General features: G+C 43.0%; 1 protein-coding gene across 10 annotated transcripts in view; it reads left to right on the forward strand.

The window, feature by feature from the left end:
* The window catches only part of LOC119651203 (collagen alpha chain CG42342), a 259,891-nt gene that overhangs the window by 56,169 nt on the left and 188,390 nt on the right, over window positions 1-15,332 (forward strand). The gene's annotated exons all lie outside the window — the stretch shown is intronic.

The following is a 15,332-nucleotide window of genomic DNA, read 5'->3' on the forward strand; positions in this document are numbered from 1 at the left end:
CATTTCATCCACAAGAGGAGGAACCTCATCGCATGTTATACGGTTAAGAACCGTGGTGAGGTGTTGTTTCCATCTTTTCAGATGCTTTCCATCGTGAATGAATCGATGTTCCTCATAGAACCATTGAAAGATATGGGAGTTTTTTCGTAATGCAGTATATAGCTCCGAAATCATTGCTTTGTGCAAGGTCTTCCACTTTCCTGATCAGCATAATAGCAAGCCTGATCTTATAACGCTCCTTCGAGACGTAGCCAACCACCTGCGCAGTACCTGAGAAAGGAGCAGAGGGCGTTACTTAGTGTATCTGCTGTCCGATCAGTAAAATACCTCCTCTCTCGAACGGCAGTTGGTTCATTCAAGCGGTCAATGTTGAACTTGGGTGCTTGCGGCTCTTCAACTCTGTTAAGAGGTCCGGACGCAACACGTAAGCGACGATCCGATGGTGAACTTTTTCAAGGCCAATGTTAACGCCATTCCTGCTACCCACATCTAAGAGACAACTCCTAAATCTACTGCTAATCGTGAAGTGATCGATCTGACTTCTCCCGCTGTCGAGCGGCAGTTAGACCATACAGGCAGTCGTGGTTGAACTCACAGGTCGCACGTCAGCAAACTTGCGAGAAACTTGGAGATCTACAAGCCGGTCGGCAAGACCCGGCTTCTCTATCACATGTCCGAGCAAGGTGCTGTCAGGGCCATTGTGCATTCAGATCAATCATCACGACCATAAAGTCGCCTTTCCTGAACTGCGTGTCGTTGCTCGCTTCTCCACTATATCGGAAGTCTCCGTTGCTACATAGCACTGTACAATCCTTACGATGCTCTATAAACTGGATCGAAATCTTGTAGTGAGGAATCTGTCTGAAACCGTCTCCTAAGCCAAGAGAGCCTTGCTGTAGCTGTCAGAAACAATCCGACACCGGATTCGACTCCTACTGGGCTTTTCAGAGCACAAAATCACATTGCCGAGGGGGAGGAGGCGTGCTCTCTAGAGTCCGACCATCATTCTTCGCTTAGACCCACAATGTCCAACTTACATCGTTGGGATTCTCGCTTGAGTTGGAGAAAACGATCATTCTGGGGACCGTCGCTACTGTGGTCGATGAGCGTGCGCACATTCCAGAAACCATTCATAATCCGTCTTGGATAGCTTTGATGTGAAGTAAGACCCTATTCAAGGCGTTGTTGATGGTTCGGTAACAGCAAAGTTTCAAAGTGCCCCTGATAATGATCAGCGATTCAAACGAAATCATACGATGTTTCCAGGCGTGGACGCTTTACCAAAGGCTCAGTGGAAAGTCCGGTAGCGACGGTCGGGAGGAGACACATGCGCAGCTGTGTAGCCGCTTAAAAGAAGCCTTTTGGAAGAGTAGAAAGAACAGAGTGGTAATGAAAAGGCTGCGGAGGTCACCTCAGGTGACCTGTCCGTGACTCCCGGAAGAGACTGTTACTACTCTATTTCCTCCCCACGAAAACTGGGGAAGACAAGCGATCGTCCAGCTCAATGAGGGCATAATACCTTCAGTAACTGTGGAGTAGTTGCGGCAAATATGTGGTGCGACCAGCGACAAGAAGGCTCCAAGTTTGGAAGGCATTCCTAACCGAGCTTTGAATCTGGTAGTGAAGACTAGGCCCAACCTTTTTGCCAACGCCTTGAAAGCGTGTCTGAAAGGAGGAATATTCCCTGTCCAGTGCAAAAAGCAAAAGTTGGTGTTTCTTCCCAAATCCAACAAGCCACCTGGAGACCCAGCATCATATGCTTGCTAGATATAATGGGGAAGATTATGGAGTTGACAACGGACATCGAAAACAACAATGCCTTGTTGAAGCGCTAGTTTATTTTCAGGCGTGCCCACTCTTCGGTGGATACAATAAGCATGGTAGTGGACTTGGGAAAAGGTGCACTGGTTTTGGCCGTTGGCACAGGATGTCAAAAATGCATTGAACTCTGCCAACTGGAACAGAATTAGAGAATCTGGTTGAAAATTACCTTTCAGAGAGGACTCTCTGGTACGGGATAGATGAGTATCCCAAAGAGTACATTGTTAAAGCCGGGGTGCTACAGAAATCGGTACTTTTTCCGTGTTCTGACATATCATGTATAATGAAGTTCTTATTCTTGCCGTCACAATGGGGTCTACGGTTGTCGGTTTTGCAGATGATCTAGCTGCGATTGTTATAGCAAGACACCCAGAGAATGTGGAGGTTTATGCAACGGAGAGAGTGAGAGCGGTAAAGTCTGGAAGTGGGCTTAATTACCAACGGTAGGAGAAAGAACACTGTGAAAGTGAAAGTTGGTGGATATATGGTCATGTCAAAGTCGGATATCAAATACCTGATAATTGACAGCAAACTGAGCTTTAGGAAATATCTAGACTGTACATGCCAGGCAGTCAGTACTACTAAGGCACTTGCAAAAATGTTGGAGGTTCCTTCTTGTCAGAGTGGTGCGATCCATTCTGGTTTACTCGTCATCTGTATGGGCAGAGGCGCTTGAAAACTATCAGAGCAGGTGAACTCGGTTTATCAGCTCGTAGCTTCGAGGCTTTACAGTGCTTTTAGAACCACATGATACAATACTGTTGTTGGCAGGCATCATCCCTAACGACATTCTGGCGAAAGAAATGAGTGTATTGTATGCAGTGACATACTAGAGGATCTAGAGCATGTGATGTTTCATTTCCCAAGGAGAGGAGGAATCTGAACCAAGCGTTGGTCTAGAGCGTGAGCCCGGAGAACTTAGTTGCGAGGATGCTTAGGTCGAATGAGAACTGGCTTACGATTTTCTCAGCAATCGTGAAAATATCGGAGGAGTTGCTGAAGGAGGAAAGCCGTAAGGAGAAGGATGAGCGCCTAAAGGTAAACCCGTTCCTTCGCGGAACGGGTAACATCTAAATGGTGATCCCGCTGGACTGGGACTGGAGAGACCGGGGGTGGTTCTTAGTAGGTACGAATCCCACACGCGGTCGCTCTACCTCTGCCGTTGGTGCAGCGGTGTTGGAGTGGACGTATCTTTCTAAGATTTTCCACCTCAGTCTACGTACAAAAAAAATACCAACCATCGAAGGGAAGTTAAGTTGTCAAGTCAAGTCAAATACAGAGTCGATTATAAAGTCGACGAAAACTGGCAAGGGTAAAAGAAGAGAATAAAGTCTAAAAGCGGGTAACCATTTTGACAGGAAAATCTATTTTCTCACCACAAACTTGCTAAAGCCACTATTTAATGCTGATGGCGGCGGTTTTTCCATCACTTAGGAACAATCGTTTCAAAGTGAGGAGTGTGTAAGTGATGTCAAGTATGAAGAAGACGTTATCGTTGCTAGACGAACACTCATCCTTGAATATCCAGGTAGCTTTTCTTCCACTTTGAAAACATCAAACTGAAACTATGGAAATGAACAAAGCGGAGGAAAATTTTTGAAATTTACCGAAAATCCTATTGCGAAGTAGAGTCTAATACATTTAAATACAATTATCTTAAATGTTGATTCCATTTTCATTCAAACCCATGAATACCGCTCTTCAAAGAATCCAATGTTCATCTCTTATCCTTCGTAAATTTTCCAAGGAAGGCAGTTTATTGTAGATTCTCATCTAATCATTCAATTACGTTTATTCAAATTCCTTTAAAACCGAATTTTAGAGATAAGACAAAAGCTACAAAATTGAGGTGTTTACTTGGAAAGGACCTCATGAAAGTTATTTAGAATCCAGTCCGCACAAAGGCAATAAGGAAAAGGTCTTATGATCTACCTTAATACCGATTCAGTCCGCCTCTCAAGAATCATCTTCAAGAGAATATTATATTCGTATTTCCCTATAGCTTTTGAATTACTCCTGTATACATATTTGAATGTCCTTGATGTCTGTTCGAGCACTGTTCTTACTTAATATCCTGCAGTGGATTTCCTTGTACTCGCATTGATGTGAGTTGTCGGATGTACCCTGTCAATGGAGTAATTGGCTATCATATCCATATTTGATGATTGGCTTGATGGCTTATTATCATGATAGGCAATTGAACCCTTTGTTGACTAGGATGTCGTTATCCGGTACTTGCAGTAAGTTTCCATTGATTACGGATTCAATATATGTGCGTATGGCGCTTATATCCGAATTATATATGAGAAGCAAGGACTAACATATTCGGGGATGTGTACATATGAGTAATATTATGTGCTGCTGTTGATATTAGTATGGTTGGTATTGTCTGGTAGAATATCCTTGTGGAGAATGATAAATCAGTAAACTTAGTTTTCCAGACCATGACGGGAACCTTTCCTTCAACCGTGCCACGGCACTTGTTAGGATTCATAGCAAGGGGTAGTGGCGGGTTTTCTACTTTACTATTTTAACTTGGCGAAGGACTCGTTGCTTATATTTAGTCATCAGGCCGCCCCTGCGGGATATTGGGGTCTACGTCATCGAATTGTCGAAATCTGTTCCTGTAGCTTTATTTCTTTAATGTGTTTTGGGGCTACAATCACTGCCGATTGGAACACTTAGCGGAGGCTGTCACACTTCCAGTTAGGTCCACGACCGTGGGGATTCTGATGGACCACTAACTTTATCGATATACGGAAACAACCTATTGTATATTACTCTTTTCGAAGCAAAATATTTTTTTTAAAATACAAGATTCAAAATTAGTTTGAAAACATTGGTCCAGCCAGTTTCGAAACTCGTTTTGGGATTTTTTTCGATTCCAGGCCCTCATTTTGTGGCACTATTCCGAGTCTCTGAGAAAATCAATCCTCTCCTCTGACTAGAGCAATTTAAAACCATGTCGAGTATCTCGTGCCTTCAACATTCTGCCTGCCTGAACCATAGTGCTGCTGGGTGTTTTGCGTATATACTGCAGGAGCTTGCCAATGAATCATGGTAGGAATACGCACTGGTTACTACAGGCTAAATTATCTCTTGGGAAAGCTAGGGATAACTATAGACATTGTCTGCAGATACAGTGTGAAACATGAGGAAACTCAACCCCTGCGTGATGGTAAAACGAGTGCTCGCGATCTCTCATATGACTTTTGGTTAGAGACTCATGTCTCTGAGTAGACTTTCTGTGCTATACAAGTAACTTGAAGAACGTCTAGGTTACCGTTTTTTGTTCTTTAATCAATTGTTCGGTTGGTGAGCTGAATGAAGCTTATGCAGTTTAGTATTCTACCAGTGATTAGGTTTTCTGCTGGAATATGTGCATCAGTTCAGCACTGAGCCACATTTTGTTCCCTATGCGGATACATTATTTAACCACACCTATCAGCAATCCATTGTTTTCGCAGAATAGACCGTCAGGTTGTGGATAAAATCTGGCTCAATAGGTTACGGTGGGCGGGTCACTTAATCTGTATGGATGAGAATGATCCCACCCGGAAAGTCTATAAGGACAATATCTATGGTAGAAAAGAAGACGAGGCAGACCCTGCCTAAGATATAGCGATGGCGTAGGCCAGGACGCCAGACAGCTTTCAGGGATATCGAATTGGTGGACCTCGGCGAAAAAACCGGGATGTCTGGAGTTCCTTATTAAGGCAGCTAGACCGGATACCGGTTGTTGCGCCGTTGATGATGATGATGGTATGATTGTAAAGGTTCTTATGTGGTTCATTTCGGAAGTGGACTGCAAATGTAAATTTTGAGCATCTCTCTAATGGTCGAAGCCAGTTAATATTATTTTTTTCAACATCAACATCAACAACGGCGCAACAACCGGTATCCGCTCTAGGCCCGCCTTAATAAGGAACTCCAAACATCCCGGTTTTGCGCCGAGGTCTACCAATTCGATATCTCTAAAAGCTCTCTGGCGTCCTGGTCTACGCCATCGCTCCATCTTAGGCAGGGTCTGCCTCGTCTTCTTTTTCGACCATAGATATTGCCCTTATAGACTTTCCGGGCTGGCCCACCGTAACCTATTGAGCCGGATTTTAACCAGAACCGGACGATCATGGTATCGCTCATAGATTACGTCGTTATTTTTTTGGCCGACAATAGTGCCTAACTCTTTTCCTTGGAATGTTCTCGGCCTTCCAACGTTGGATAGTATCATGCTTAGCTCCGCAAAGGGTTATATAAAAAAGTGGCTTATGCAGACAAGCTGATGACAGAAATCTGCAACTATTCACTGGCTTTTTTTATGCGTTTTGTGGTACTTTTTTCCAAGACGGTAAAGAAGCATTACTCTTGAAGTGCCGCTTTGAAGATGAGAGATCAAGATTTGAAACTACTTTAATACTAATTTAATACCTTGCAAGGGTTTTATTCCTTTCCTTTCTCTGCATTTAACTGAAGATATCTGTTTTATGGTCGCCGCCGAAGATATCGACTTCAGTAAAACTTACAGTCTCTGAAATGAGGTGAGCTATGATTCGAGAGTTCTGATCCCATATCGATCACGGATGTGTAACATTTTCATTTCCTTTACCACGAGGCGCCGTTCATTGTCTTTGACAGTCGGTCGACACGTATCACTCATTAGATTGTATAATACTCTTGGTCATTTGTGATATTGATTTTTCATGTTTGCCTCTGTGAATTGAATCTGTGAAGTCATGCCTTTCTAGATACGATAATTGGCTGGATAATTAATTTGTCCGCAATTGTATTCATATGGCAATTCTCTTGTTATAGATTTTTGGAGGATGGTTCAATAGTTTTGGCACTAGAAACACCCTCTCTCCTCTAGACTTTCTATTTCGCCAAAAGTCGTGTTGGCGCTCACGTTGCGATTCCAACCTCAATAGGTGTAAGTGATTCCTTGATCCGGTATGCTGAGATAAATGTGAGAGGCACCATCTTCTTTGAGTCCACCCAATCACTGGCCTGTGCTGGTGATATCAAAATCATGGAAGGAAGGACCAGATGTAGAAACCGACTTCATCCAGATCAAGCAGGCGGGGCGTGAGGCAAAATCTTGGCCTGCACATTAATGAAGCTGAGGTCAAAGAAACAGTCGGGCGCACATTTTCCAAGAATTCTTCTGGAGCATGTTTCGGGCGGCCATCTCAGTTCTGAGGCAACTTTAGGTTAGCTCGTCAAGAGCCATTTCAGATGAGTCCTATTGCAGACTCGGGTCTGATCGCCTTTCTCGAGTACGTGGAGACGAAGTGCAATGGCAAATGCATCATCTGATTTATTTACTTTTTCCAGTACATGAAGAAAATCCGCAGTTTTTGCAAATATACCTCTGTTGGTAGGCAACAGAGTCTATTTCAGCTTACAAGAATTGCTCCGGTATACAAGACGGAACGTAACTAGGAAGGATGTCAGACAGAATCGAAGAAAGGGAGAGGAGGGCTTGGGTGAAGGTTAAAGGTGAGAGAATGGGAGCCCAGTTGATTGGTGTCAGAGCTAAGTTCAAACCCTCAAAGTTGGCCTTACGAAAGTTGTGCTTAGAGGGCTTGCATAAAGTATAGGCGTTGAGGCGTGGCAGTTGCACCTCGAACTCAATAGCGGGATCATGGGCATCAGGAGCAACATAGGGAAGAGCAAGAGAAGATTGAGAAAGGAGCCATTCTGGCATGTTGAGAGGACTAGATTGAGAGTGCGATTTGTGGTGCAGTTGAACTGAAAAGCAGCACAGGTGTTCATGAAAGTGAATAAAGGGAGAGACGGACGAGAGGAACAAATTGGAAGTTGTGGCGGGCCGGGAATGTTATATTAGGAGAGCAAAGGGATGTTAAAATCACCACAGACAGGAGGGAAAGGAGGGGAAAGTTACAGTAAGGACTTCTGAAAGACTGTCGACGAATTCATCGCGTAGATAGGAGGGACTGAGGCAAGGGAAGTATACGCTTCATATAATAAAAGGACCGGCGTTGGGAGGGAAAACACGTAAGGTGAGACAATCATAGGAGGTAGAAAATGAAGAAAAGATGAATTCGGCTCGTAGGGGGGACTTAACCGCGATCAAGGCCATTTCCAGGAGGAGCTCAGACTGTTAAAATCCTATCATCCAACCACGTTTCAGTGATACAGATGAGATTGTGTTGGAAAGTTAGGGCAGAAAGATTGAAACACAAAAGCTTGGTACGTAGGCCTCTCACATTTTGATAATAAAGATTTAAGCTACTTGACAGAGGAAGACACGGAAATTTGTTCGTAATTTATTTCGCTGTTTAATGAATACTCCTTGCGGCCAAAAGGAGGGTTTCGCGACGGTATCGAACTTATGTGGATACGTCACTTTGAACGATATATTTACGCGGTCGGAGGAGCCGTCCTTCGTCAGTTTCACGCATGAAAGAGGCAGCGGAGATAAACCAGCTTTACTTCTGATGTAATTAAGAACTTCATCAGAAGAAGTAGAATAGGCAAGTCTGGCAACGAAAAGTTGCTTAGGCGGTGATGCGGCTTGCAGCAGAGGGTCACCCTAGTGCATAGGAGAGGAGCTCAGAGTAAAGGCGGCTGATGTTTGGTGCACTGCGGCGGAAGGCATTGATAATCCGGTGGAAAGATAGCGCGCTGAAGATGGGCTAGCTGCTACTGGAAGAGCTATGGAGCTCCCAAGTACTCCTATCGTCGGGTGAACAGCAGCCTCTTCTGATGAAGCACGTTCGACGGGCGAAATTTATGGTGGAGGGTTCGCCGGGAAGGTCGAAGCTATCGGCGGGTTACGTGCACGGAGGGATTTAAATATAGCACCTGTATTTTTGGTGGACCTTGGCGCAAAACAGGGATGTCTGAAGTTTCTTATTAAGGCATGAACCACAAGATTCACGAGTGGCTCAATGAAGAGATATACATGGAATATCCTTTTTTGTTGTGTCCGGATAGCTGAGTGGTTAGAGAACAAGGCTATCGTATGGAAGGTCGCGGTTCAAATCTCACTGGTGGCAGTGAGATTTGTATCGTGATTTGACGTCGGATACCAGTCGACTCAGCTGTGAATGAGTACCTGAGTCAAATCAGGGTAATAATCTCGGTCGAGCGCAATGCTGATCACATTGCCTCCTACAGGCTGTTCTATAGTGTACCGTTACGGTCTCGAATGAAGTGCCCTAACACATTTCAAGGCCCTGATCCAATATGGATTGTTGGGTCAACGATTATTATTATTATTATCCTTTTTTATTATATTCAGGATATAGGTATTCTTCTTATGGTGGTGACCCTAGCCGTCCATTGGCCTGGCCACGATTGGTGTTCCCACCTATCTCGCAGCTATTGTCGATAGCTATCTGCAATAGCGCACTCTCTGGTATGACACCGATGATGGACCCAAGGAGTACGTTGTTTCCGCGGGTGTCCCACAGGGCTCCGTACTTGGCTACTGTGGAACATCATGTATAATGATGTGCTTAACCTCAGCAATCATGTCGTCACTTTCAAGCCGACCATCTAAAACTTGGGAGTGATGATAGATACGAAGCTAAGTTTTAAACAACACGTGCAATATACTTGTGACAAGGGATCCATGACGAGTGTGGTCTTGCCAAGAATAATGCCGAACGTGGGAGGGCCACGGTGTCCTTGTAGGGAAGCAAACGCTCTTTTAGGTAGCGATCATGTAGATGAATACTGCACTAGTGGATATTATTTTTCTACCGCCATCTAGCAGTGGGAATTGTATTCCAATTAAAAAAAAACTAGAAATTTCACTTGAATTTGTCAATATTAGGCTTAATTCAGAATTCGAATTTTCTAGTATTTGTTCTATCATTTTTATGAACCCTCATATCATCGACTGCACTGTACGCCTAGGCTGGCCTTCGGTACAGTTCGTCTAGTCCAGCTAAGATAGTCAAAATCGAAATCGCAAGTCGGGAAACTGGAAGATAGATGTTTCAGGTATGAAAGGTTTTGTGCATTTCTTGTGTGTTAGTACGTAGCACGTAATATATGCATATATTATGTGAGAATATCCACTTTTGTGCCATATTGACATCCAAAGTCTTAAATTTGGAAAGAAGCGTCAAATTTTACCTATTATAACTTTGTTAATAATAGTGCGATTTCCACCAAATCGGTAGCATCATGCTCTATATTATAGCCTAGATTGCCGCAAAATTTCGTGGTTTTAGGATGAACTTAAGAGGGGTTTTGCAGCCAATTACTAAAAATTATAGTAATATATTATTATTAACTTTATTTGAACAGATATCGGTATGGAGGGTATTTTGGACATTAGGCACCATATAGTTGCAAGCTCTTGATTTTTTTTTTCAGATTTTTCGGTTGCGTATTTTCTGAGAATGGGTTCGTTAAAGAAATAAGCACTTTCGGATCCCCGTTTTACACAAAACCTTAAGAAGACGACACGACCGCACGCATGGAGCCGTATATCTCCGGACCTGACTGCCGCGATGGAAAGATAGAATCCACGACGAATTACATCGTCGATCATTGTTCCTCCTTCCTCCGATGTTTAGTGAGGTACGGTCTCTGAAGTTCCTGAAGGATATCCCTCAAATATATTAGAAATCGATTCCCGTGAAAAGTTGTTCTTTTCGATTTTTTCAACCCCTCAAAGCAGGCTCCCCTTTAAGTTCTACCATGCGATCCCTAATAATGCTGACATTTATATTCGGGTTTACAAATTTCGGGTCTGCCTTAACTTTTCGAGAAATGTTTGCATATCTATCTTTTTTTCCATGGGTGCTATCTTTTTCAATGACTCCATATATGGCCTTTGTGGTCCCCTCTCTTCCACATGTGCTTCAATTTATGTTCTAACGACATCGGACAATCTTTTCTTCTCTCTTTTTGTTTTCTTTTTTTTTTGTGGGCGCAATCTTTTTTTCTTGTTGCCTGATTAATTTAATCAACTGTCCACGCAGTTTCTTTTGCTCTGATGTCTTCTCTGACTTGTTTTGCGTCGACAGAGTTGCCACCAAATCTGCTTCTTTCAGATGTTCTTCAAAACGTGTTTCCACGTTCTTTTTGATTTTTCCGATAAATACTTTTCTGCAATCTGCGCAGGAAATTTCGGATATTCCGGAATTCGCTATTTGATCGATTGGATCCTTGGTGGATACTAGAAGAGCTTGGAGTTGGTTGATCCAGTTGCTAAGAACGACGTCCAATCCATGTTTCCCCAGTTTTCATTTTAGCGAAAAGGAAATTTCGTTGAATTCCAAATTTATGCTTCGTCTGAGCTGTTCATCCGGAGTTGCTGAACGCTTACCGTTGAAGCGTACTCTTTCGTGTGCTGATCAAGTTTTTGTTGGTCCAGTCGGTGTATCCATTTGTCTTTTCCATCACGCCTTCCGAGGAAACGGGATGGGTTGGGATCCGATCGATCATGTGGTTGAAAGAGGCGACTTTGTGCTGATGAGCGTATTTCGAAGTGCTGATGATAACTCGTTTAGTAATTGACCTTCCTTTTCTATCCCCAGGGTGAACTCGATACTGCGGTTCTGTCTATTGAGAAGTGAAGTGCTGTTTCCACATGTTTTTTCTTGATAATAGCGCAGATAGCGTCTACATACCTCTTCCAAAACCTTGGCATCAGATCGGCCGAAGCTAACTTCGTTTCCAGGTGAAGTTATGAAGATTGCGCTGATAAACGGAGGAGGGGTTTCCCGTTGGAGTTCCTTTTCACTGGTATATTTTTAGCAAAAAAACCGGATCTAAACACTGAAAATGAGGGACCATTTTCTCTCCAATCGTTCTATATCGATATCAAATGGATGTGCCCTCAGTGCTTCCTCAATGAAACAAAAAAAAAAAACGGTGGTCAAAGCAACATCTTTTTTGAAGATCTATTCCTTGCTCTATCTATTACCTGACTTCTCCTTGAAGCGCTCTTTTAGGTAGTGATCATATAGATGAATATTGGACTAGTGAATGCTACTTTCCTCGTAGCGATAAGGATTATACTCCATTTAAAAAAAACTAAACATTTCACTTGAATTTGTCAATACTAGGTCTAATGTAGAATTCCAATTTTCAAGCATTTGTTCTAGGTAGACTCTAAAGGATTATCATTTTTATGGGCCCTCATATGGCTCGAGAACCTAGTGTGCTTTTTAGGTGACTGCATTATACGCCTAGGCTGGCTTTCGTTACAGTTCGTCTAGCCCAGCTAAGATAGTCAAAATCAAAGGATGGATCGCAAGATAAAAAATCAGACATCTGTTGACCTTTCGTATCTATTTTAGGCTTCTTTTAAATTGTAATATTAAAACTTATTCAGGAAACTGTTGAAAAGCCGGTCTCACAATTGCGCTAATATTCGTCATCAATATAATTAAATCAAGACAAATTGCAGCAGATGACGCGATTTGTATTCCATTTGAAAATGTTTGGTCCAAACTCCCAAACGATTGAGAATTTCCCCAAACCAAACAAAAATAAATCCACATGATTGTGGTCATGGCGAAATGGGAAGCTTGCCAAAAACATAAAACTCGTTATAATCCGTCTCGTCTACATTTAGACTTATTTCCGAGCATTAGCGACGACGGGCAAGACATCTCCCAACTACAAAAGCAGATTCTCTGCGGCTTCCTCCTTGAAACACCTTCGGAATACCGATGACAGTCAGGCATGTCTCTATGACTTGCATACATTTGCGAGAGTGATCTCATTCTCGGATGCAGACAGGGATGCTGTGTATCTCAATTTCCTCCGGTTTCCGACTCTCCCCCAGTCCAGGGACGTCACCAAATTAACAGAGTTAACAGAATTATGATTTGTTCAGGTGATGATTGATGGGCCTAAGTAGCAATAGGTTAAAGGATGGAACCAATATTTTTCCTCGAATTTGTATTTGGCTGCAATACAACGACGTTGACTCTGCTCATCTGTATTGTCAGCACCCCATCCATCTTGGGGGACTGGAACACACATCTGAGTATCCGAGCGCATCGCGGGGTTCGTGAAAGACAATATTTGGGATGCTGTTGGCGTGTGTCATGGCAGAATGGCTAATAAATAACATACGTACTTGGTGACTGTTGCGTCTTGTCCTGGTACTTGTTCACGTTCCTCTTGTCTTATTGCCTCCGATATTGCTTTCATTTCACTTCACTTTCCTTTGAAATGTGTATTTAGTTAAGACTCCGAGGATTATTGGCAATGCGAGTTGTATTCTATTTTTGTCGGAAAACAGACATTCTTTTCCGAAGGAACGCATATTTCACTCAGTGTTGGTTCGGTTTTTGCGGTCTTCCCCGCTATTTTCCTCAAGCTCTGTCCGCTTTTAATTCCTTCAAATTAGTAATGTGTTAAGATGTTTTTCTCGCTTTTCCAGTGAAGTAAACAAAACCGCAATATGTCGGCTGGGTTGGGAATTTGGCGTTAAGGCGTTTAAAAATAGAATTATTGGCTTCAAAGATATTATGAATGGACCAATTGTCGACGGAAGAGGTATTGTCTGGATTTTCAATTCACTGAAAGAGATTTATGGGCTGCGTGCAAAGTGGAAAGTGATTGTTCCACTGTTAATATTGGGAAAGAGGGTCTTTAAATCAACATTTCAAGTGCGTTCTTAGCCTTGCGTTTATTCCGGTTTTATGGCGGAATCGTGCTGCAATGCTTCTTGTAAACATTTTGAGATTTAATTGGGTTTTCTTGCGGAGGAAAATAATTTCCGAGTAATCGTTGGCTTCGCGAAATTCTCCCCAGTTGCCCATAGAAAATATAGAACAATGTTTGGATGTGGTCCAGCCACGCTTTGGCCTTGAAATTATTCTGTTGCATAATTTCCAATCAATAAGGCAATTGAAAAGTTTTTGGGTTCAAGGTCTTGTAATATTAGCAGAACTCACGTATTTTCACCACATTCATCGCATTCGTTGGCCATCGTTAATTTCGGAGTGTGCTGGATAATTTATCTTTCATTTAGAAAATTTCTCTTGTAGCTGAAAGATTGAATTTTCAACCCCATCCCTGGTGGGAGTGGGAAGTTTATGGATGAAGGAGGGTCATCCCCTTTCGGAAAATTGTAGCTCTTCAAAGTGAGTTTTATCATATCATCATGCTGAAGTTTGAATTATCAACTCTACCCCATCAAGGGGAAAGTATGGGGACGATATGCAAGAAGAAGCTTTCCCCTTTCCAATTCTTTTGAAGGATTGGGGCGGAGAATCCCCTTTAAAATCCCATCATCATCAACGACGCGACAACCGGTATCCGGTGTAGGCCTGCGTTAAGAAGGAACTCCAGACATCCCGGTTTTGCGCCGAGGTCCACCAATTCGATATCCTTAAACTGTGTCCAGCGTCCTGACCTACACCATCGCTCCATCTCAGCCAACATCTGCACCTTCTTCTTTTTCTGCCATAGATATTGCCCTTATAGACTTTCCGGGCTGGATCATTCTCAAATCCATGGTGCCCTAAAGTGCAGCTATTTACATGTCAAAGTAAGGGGGTTTAATTCTAAGCCCTATCCCCGCAGGGGGAAGGAAGAGTATGAAGGATGAAGCAGGAGGTCCTTTCTCTAAAACCCTGTTGAAAATCGCAGTAGTCACGCTTCCTTTAAATTTTATTGCGCCCCTAATATGATGGGTCGCGGCAATTCTTTAATGAAATTAAAGAGGGGGACTCGTCCCCTTTCTCAGTCTTCTGTCTCTTTTCGTTTTTCCTCCTTAGCAGTTATGGTCTTTGGAAAGGGGGGGGGGGCTTAATAACATTATGGTTGACTTTGATTTGTCGGCCTCACTTCCACTTCTCCGTTCATGTCCTCCTTTTCTATTGCCGGGAAGGGGTCGGAAGTGAAGTCCTATCTTTCTGACAAGGGGGGCCTTCCCATTTCGACTACATATCCTCTTTGACCTCTCTCCTTTCGGGGCAGGGGAAGTGACCGACTCTTTTCATAGGCGTTGCAGACAGGGTAGTTCTGGCTCTTTCACAAAATCCTCACTACCTCCGAAGATAGGGTTAAAACTTCTACTGTTATCCACCTTTGTTTTACTTCCTGCTTATCATTTTGGGAACCATGTGTCTAATCTCGCAAATTTCCTCCTCCAATTTACAGCTAACGAGAGGTTTAAAGGGCATTCACCTGTGACCACTTGTAATGCTATACTTAATTAGTATATTATCTTTAACCACTAAAATCACCTGTTAGAACCCCTACTAAAACCCACTTCTATCTCCCTTCCATTGAACCACCAACCTCTATTACATTATAATTAGCTCAATATTTTTAGGTCTTTCTTTTTCTTGCTTCTGTTTGCGACGTCCGTCGCCGCACTACGCGGGGATCCTTTACTGTTCTCAGTTTACGTTGGATAGGTTTTGAAGTTGGCTGCATACCAATCCTCCTGGCATGCATCTCTTTCGGACTATGAAGGTTGAGCTCACCACCTTGACTATAAGCAGTCTATGGCTATGTCGCTACCTTCCTATCTTTAGCATTGTCCTTGCTTTGGATGTAGTCCT

Source organism: Hermetia illucens, chromosome 3 (genome assembly GCF_905115235.1).
Source record: "Hermetia illucens chromosome 3, iHerIll2.2.curated.20191125, whole genome shotgun sequence".
NCBI lineage: Eukaryota > Metazoa > Arthropoda > Insecta > Diptera > Stratiomyidae > Hermetia > Hermetia illucens.